The following is a 6683-nucleotide window of genomic DNA, read 5'->3' as shown; positions in this document are numbered from 1 at the left end:
AATCGATACTTCAAAAAGTAAACCAAACGCAAATCATTAAACTAGTAAAGAACATTGAATGTATCACCGAAAAATTCTGATAATTTAGTGTACCGTAGGCCTACAAAAAAGGTTAAATCCGCTGTTTGATCTTGAGGTCTCTTCATGTAGGCCTACAAAGTCGTACTCTTAGGCTACCCACTGAGCCAACGGGCGGCTCAGTCTCAACAAGTCAAAGTGTCAAACCATAAAAAAAATCATCACAAAAGTCCTAATTTTACTCTAATAGTTCAATTACACACTTGGCCATAAAAAATTAATGAAAACAATGAATCACTGTTCTGGTAGGCTAATGACAAACATTGATAAACAGATTATTATAGGCTACAGATTGCCAAGAAGCAATTTACAAAAATAAAATTTTTGTTGTTTATGCAGTAGGCCTAATTAGGTCTACAATTCAAGGTGGACAGAACTGCGACCCGTACAAGAATACTAAAGTTACTTTCATTTAATTTTCCTTAACCATTTAGCCTACCTTATTAGCAAACCAATCAAAGTAGGTAGCCTAGGCTATGGTATTAACTTCAGTTTCTGTTTTTATTTCTGACCATCACAAGGAAAAATACAATATGTGCCAAACATAAGCAGAGGTCTTGAAAAGGGTAGAAGCGACAAAACGCGGATGTTATAACGTGCATTATACTAAAGCGGGACAATCAGTTTAAAATGTGGCACGGTCGCAACTACCGACTTGTCATGTCGGAGGCTACAACCTACAACTCTACGTTCAACTCGCGTTTCACAGCTAAAATTAACATCAAATTGTTTCAGTTTTACGGTACCATGAGACTAAATCTTTGACATGAGCGTAGCCTATATCTAAGAGAACGTAGGCCTATGATCACCTGAAGCTTAACCTATTAGCTAGTTATGTGTATTAGCTCATTGTCCTCAGGACCACCACCAAAGCAAATTTTCAAGAATAGAATAAATTTATTGAAGAAAAAATTGCATGCATAAAGAATGGTTTCTTCTGATCCAAAACAACTTGTTGTTTAAAAGTTGTTAACAGATATTAGGGCATGAACAGTGAACACAAATCAGAAACTTTTTCACCTAGATTAGGCTGAATGTAGCTGGCTGTTGATGATCCACTACCGGGTTTGTTCAATTAAAGGTGATAGACTGCAAAGTTTGATAAAATTTTAAACGTGAAAGTTATAGCTCACTTTTCTTTATCCGTAGGCCTACTTTTTATGTTTTTTTGTTTGTAATGGAGCGTAAAGGCACACAACTTTTGCAAATGTCTTTTGGTAGCTTTTTAATTAATTCTATCTTTCTTTCCACCTAACGGCGTAATCTTTCCTTGTTGCAATGTTCTATGTGTCACTAAAGCGTCATTTTTGAAAAAAAAATCAACAAAAATTACTTATGTGAAGAAATTACTTAGTAAATTTTATACCGTGTCTAAATGTATGGAAACAAACATGTAGCTATTCAATGGATAAAATAAAGTAAAATTTAGAGCACATCTGCAATTTAGTTGGTTTAACAGACCTACAGTAGGCAAGGCTTAGGCTACTATTTTATACCTGAAAAATAAATCTTCCAACACTAGTTCCGAGGTTGCTTTTTCACAATAACAGTAACAACTATAGGCTAGACCACAAAATAGATATTTCCTTGACGCTTCTGTTTTGATTACCAAAACCTTCTTTGATACAACGATGCAGATCAGGTCTAATCCTTATTTTAAAATGTCCGTTAGTAATCAATAGCCTAGAATTACAGAGGCTGGACAAAACAATTGGAACAGTTAGGCCTACTAGACAAAAAAAATGGATAATTGATACAAAAAAACTTGCAATCAGTCTTCAAGAAAATTCTTTTTTGCTTAGTTTTTTTTTTTTTATAGACTCGCCACCAATGGGCCATTGGAGAAGGAATGATTAGATATACGCATCCTTAAGATTAATAGCACTGGTCAACACAATCTTCTACGCCGGAGATGTTTCATAGGGAGCTGCTGAGTCTAAAAAATGAGTTCTTTTTAAATTGGCTCTAGTTTTTAAGATATCTTCAAAGTTTAGGTTTAGAAATGATTAAAAATGATAAAATTACCGTTTTGTATACAAGTTTTATACATCATAATGTGGACTACAGAAGTCAAAGTGCCAATTGATATGATTTTCCTTCATTCTTGCGCTATTAGGCCTACTTCTAAATCATTAAATGTATGGAGAGATATTGTCACATGTTCAAACCAGGGATATCTAGAGAAGGGGATATGAAGGCTCGCAGCGATTGCCTTATTCTCGTGACACTACCAGGGCGGAAGTTTGTAGTGCTTTAAACATGTGGTTCTTTTTAAAATCGTAGAAAGTTTTGTAGTGCAGCTGATACAATGAGCTACAGAAGACAGTTAGCAAACGTTACATAGAGCATATTCAAAGAATACTTGTCTACAAAGTCAGTTGAAAAGTTGCCAGTAAGCTGTTTTTTTTTAAGAAAGCCTTTGCAGTAGGCCAGATGTAAAGCAAGTAGGCTATATGGGTAGTTGAATTAACAAGCAACCATGAGCATGCTGTGAATATCCAGGCCTGATGCTAATAGCGCAATGCAAGTTATCATAACAAGATTTATTAAACTACTATCGGTGCCAATTGTCATTTTACGATAAACACAGATTATTTACGATAAACAAAAGCCCTTCTATTGTCAGACGTAATAAAAGCCTTCGTATCCCCTTCTTTAGATATCCCTGGTTCAAACGTACAAACACCGTAAATCGAAAAAAATTGCGAAAAATGCAATCTAGTAAGACCTAGTTTAGATATTAGCAAGAAAGCACAACAACTACTCTATACAACCAACGTGGTGAATATATGGTCTCTACGTCACATTCGGCGTCCAAAACACAATTCTTGTGATCAGCAAGAGATTGTTGTTTAATTGAAACGGTCCAGTAACAGAACGTTTTCCACCCACTTCTAGGGGCGTAGTCAGGGAGAAAAAGAGGGTAATTGCCTTCCTCTTGAAATACTTCAAATAAACATTTTTTTCGATCTGTGTTACAGCCAGGGTTGGAAGTAACGACTAGTTGTCACTATTCGATAGCGTTATACGTTGCTTTCTGAATATCGAATGCTTATACCCATTCCTTTTAAAATTAAATATCGAATGCGCGTTATTCACTGCTTTTTTATGCAAGCAACGAAATCATTATTCGTTTTTTACTAATCGATATTTAGGAGAACTGCTGAATCATTTTTTGTTGTTCACTTACCTCGTCGTCAAAACGAATTTACGAGATTTAGTTTTCGGATTACTATCCTACCTAGTTTCCTTCCGCTTTTCGAACTTTAAAGGATTAAGGAAAATTTTGCGGCAACACAGTTCAGAAAAACCATGCTAGTGAGAGTCGTTAACAGCGTTGCCAACCTTGCGGTTTTCCCGCAAGTTTGGGCTTGTTCTTTCGAGTTTTCGTATTCTTTTGAGTTTGCGGGTTGCTTGTTTTCGGGCTTGTTTTTTAGCTAGTCAATTTTTAGTAATTGCTATTCATTGCTTTTTTCAAGTATCGATAGCGGAAAGTCATTGCTTTTTTTTAGCACTATCGAATAGTGAAATAGTCATTGCTCTTTGACTAACGCCTTCCAACCCTGGTTACAGCATCTTTTGACATAGTTTTCCTCTTGATTTAGACCAGGGGTGTCCAACGGTTTTGGCCAAAGGGCCACATGCGGTTTACGAATGATTGCGCGGGCCACTTGAGCGTTTACTGTTCATTTGTAATCTTAGAAACGACTGTCTTACAATTTCTAATTAAAACCCTCGCACCAAAATTCTAATCTTAGAAATGTGTATTATCCTATTTTACAATTTTAAAGAACAGTAGACTTACCAAGATATAGTACATTCAACAAAGATTTTACTATACGTCGACATTTCAATGTGAAGTTTGGCACTGTTTTTTTTTCTAACAAGTTTGGCAATATTCGGTAACATAGACGATGTAGCAAAGCGAAGCGAGTTTTCCATATGGCTGTCAAAAATTAGTGATCTCACAGGCGGAATTTACACGGTTTATCCGCGAAAAAACTTGCTCGCACAGGTAGGCTAAGTGATGTCGAATAATGAGGTCATGAAAACTGCCAATCTGTGAATTCTCTGATTTTTTTAGATACATATTTTTCATATCACTGCAAAGTGCAGAAGATATTTCACTGCTTAATGCGTTTTGCGCAAGTCTCTGATATCAGATGAGCCTTAATGAAGCAAGAAAGCAAGAAGTATTACTGACTGACTGACTCTTGAAGCACGACTATGATTGTGTGGAAAAGATGTGTACATAACAATGCGAAAAATGTGATGAGTAACAAATGTGCATTGTGATGCAATAAAGTTAACTTGAACAGTTGTGCACCCCTGCACTAGAGACTATAGAGTATTACACAAAGAAAGCAAACATTAAATGCCAATTCCCGGAATGCAAGTTTGTCGTAAATTATGCTGGCGATTAAGTTGATAATGATATAAGTCGTTTCGAAAAATAACTCGCGACCAACTCAAAACCTTCCCGCAGGCCACGGGTTGGACACACCTGATTTAGATTGAAAGTAGCCTACTTTTAGAATGCGCAATTTTCTGGCAATTTTTTTTTTACTTTTTGGGCCTCCTCCAGGTGCTTCGCGATCGCCAATTCTTTGCAGGCTCACGGACATGTGCAACAATACTGATTTATCTCCTCCCCCGAATTTTTGTGCTGGCTACGCCCCTACGCCCACCGGCATTTGTTATAAGGAGGCACAATACACATATCAGTAAAATGCAAACATTAGCAACATATTAAAAAGTAGCGTTTTTAATGACTTCTTGAATGATTTTATTCTATAGCAGACATCAGGACAATCATATTGAAGGCTCCATCGCTAATTGGCATCATGCGTTGGTCACACTTGGTACATTTCTTCTGTAACCTTTATTTCCTGGTGAAACCTCCTCTCAAAGCATAAGATTTTGATGAAAGGATATTAAGATAAAGTTTATAACTTTCTTATTACAATGAGGTTTATTCTCCTTTTGGTATAATTTTATACCAACTCTACCACAATATTATAAATTTCCATACACCTCAAGACACGTGTATGCGATTATCATACATTTGTAAAACCGAAACATGACTAACTCAAAAAGCTGAGCCAATTCGACAAAAGTAAGGCCATATCTAATGGCAAAAATATATATGTATATTGTATATATAAGCTTACTATATCTAATCTACATACATCCATAACTAATCTAAATGGACAAAATTAAGTTATGAAAATGCAGTAGCCTACGAACTGCTCAAAGTGCTCATGGTCGAGAATAATGGCGCATTGTATCCAAACCTACGAGGAAGGAACATAATGATGATGATGATGAATGCCATATTCGGATTTAGCGACCTAAAATTACCCTAAAACCGTTTAAACATCTTCGGCATCACAAAAAGATTAATTAATTATTAAATCGAAGCTTTTAACGAAATTGCCCATGCCACATTTTCTATCACAATCAAAGCTAATAGGAGAGGAGAGTATTTTTCAGCAAAAAAAAGTTTATAAAATCCAGCAACCAGCTCAATGATATTTGCAAGATAGTTAAGTGAATGATTAATTCGCAGGCGTGCTTATTGAAGGTGATACGTAGTCCCCAGACAGAAAATCAGTCGTATTTTTACAATGACTCAACGTCTGCAAATGTTGAAATAATGTAAAAAGCAACTGATTTGCTGTCTGGGTCACAGCCCGGACGTGAGTAATGAATTTGCATCACAATAGCTTCAGACAACGAATTAAAGAAGCCTGAGCAACACATAGCGTATCACCGGTATCACCGATAAACACTTTTGTTTGTTTAGTTACATCATTTACCAATTATTGTTCATATTCTGTAAGTGTTGCAACTGCGGCAATAGACCAATGAGAGCACACATCTATCAAACAGGCAGTTGGCTACACCCCTTTTCTATCAACTCTTCTGCAAAACATGCTTTGCAAAAATACAACCAGTTTCGGTTCCTTCTGAGATTTTCCAAAAACGCTTTTCAAAAATTAATTTTCATCAAATAGGCTATTTTTAACTCGTTGGGAGATATCATAAAAAATGCACACGATTGAGCCTTTGCTGTAATTGACGAACTTGAACAGAACAATTTCAATCTCATACGCTTCGACTCAGGGCCATTAGGAGGATAATTTGGGTGGGTACCAATGATATCTTCCGGGCCCAAATTAAGACACATCTAAGAACAACACACTGCATCCATACATCCATATATCGCTCTGATGTTTTCAAGTTTCCGAGTCCTTATAGAAAGGTTATGGGCCCCTAAAGTCATCCCGGGTCCAAAAGTACCTCTGCTTCTATTACTATGCACCATTGAAATCACTGTAGATGATGGTTTGGTTGGTTTGGTTTTGAATCTTTATCCTCGAACTGACAAAGCCTTGATAGGTTATTCCTGGTAGTTTCGCATATACTTGTAGAGGCTTTTGACGCAGGGCCGGTTACCGAGATTAGCAGAGTAAAGTTTTCCGATAATTGAAGTCATGCTGTCGGAGAATTATTCCATTCACTTGGTTCCACTGAATGGAGAGCAGTCCTGAGAATACGTTGCTCAAGTGCACATCCCCCCGAGTCGAAACAGCGCGCATGAT

Source organism: Aplidium turbinatum, chromosome 1 (genome assembly GCF_918807975.1).
Source record: "Aplidium turbinatum chromosome 1, kaAplTurb1.1, whole genome shotgun sequence".
Lineage (NCBI taxonomy): Eukaryota > Metazoa > Chordata > Ascidiacea > Aplousobranchia > Polyclinidae > Aplidium > Aplidium turbinatum.
This window is presented reverse-complemented; position numbering follows the sequence as displayed.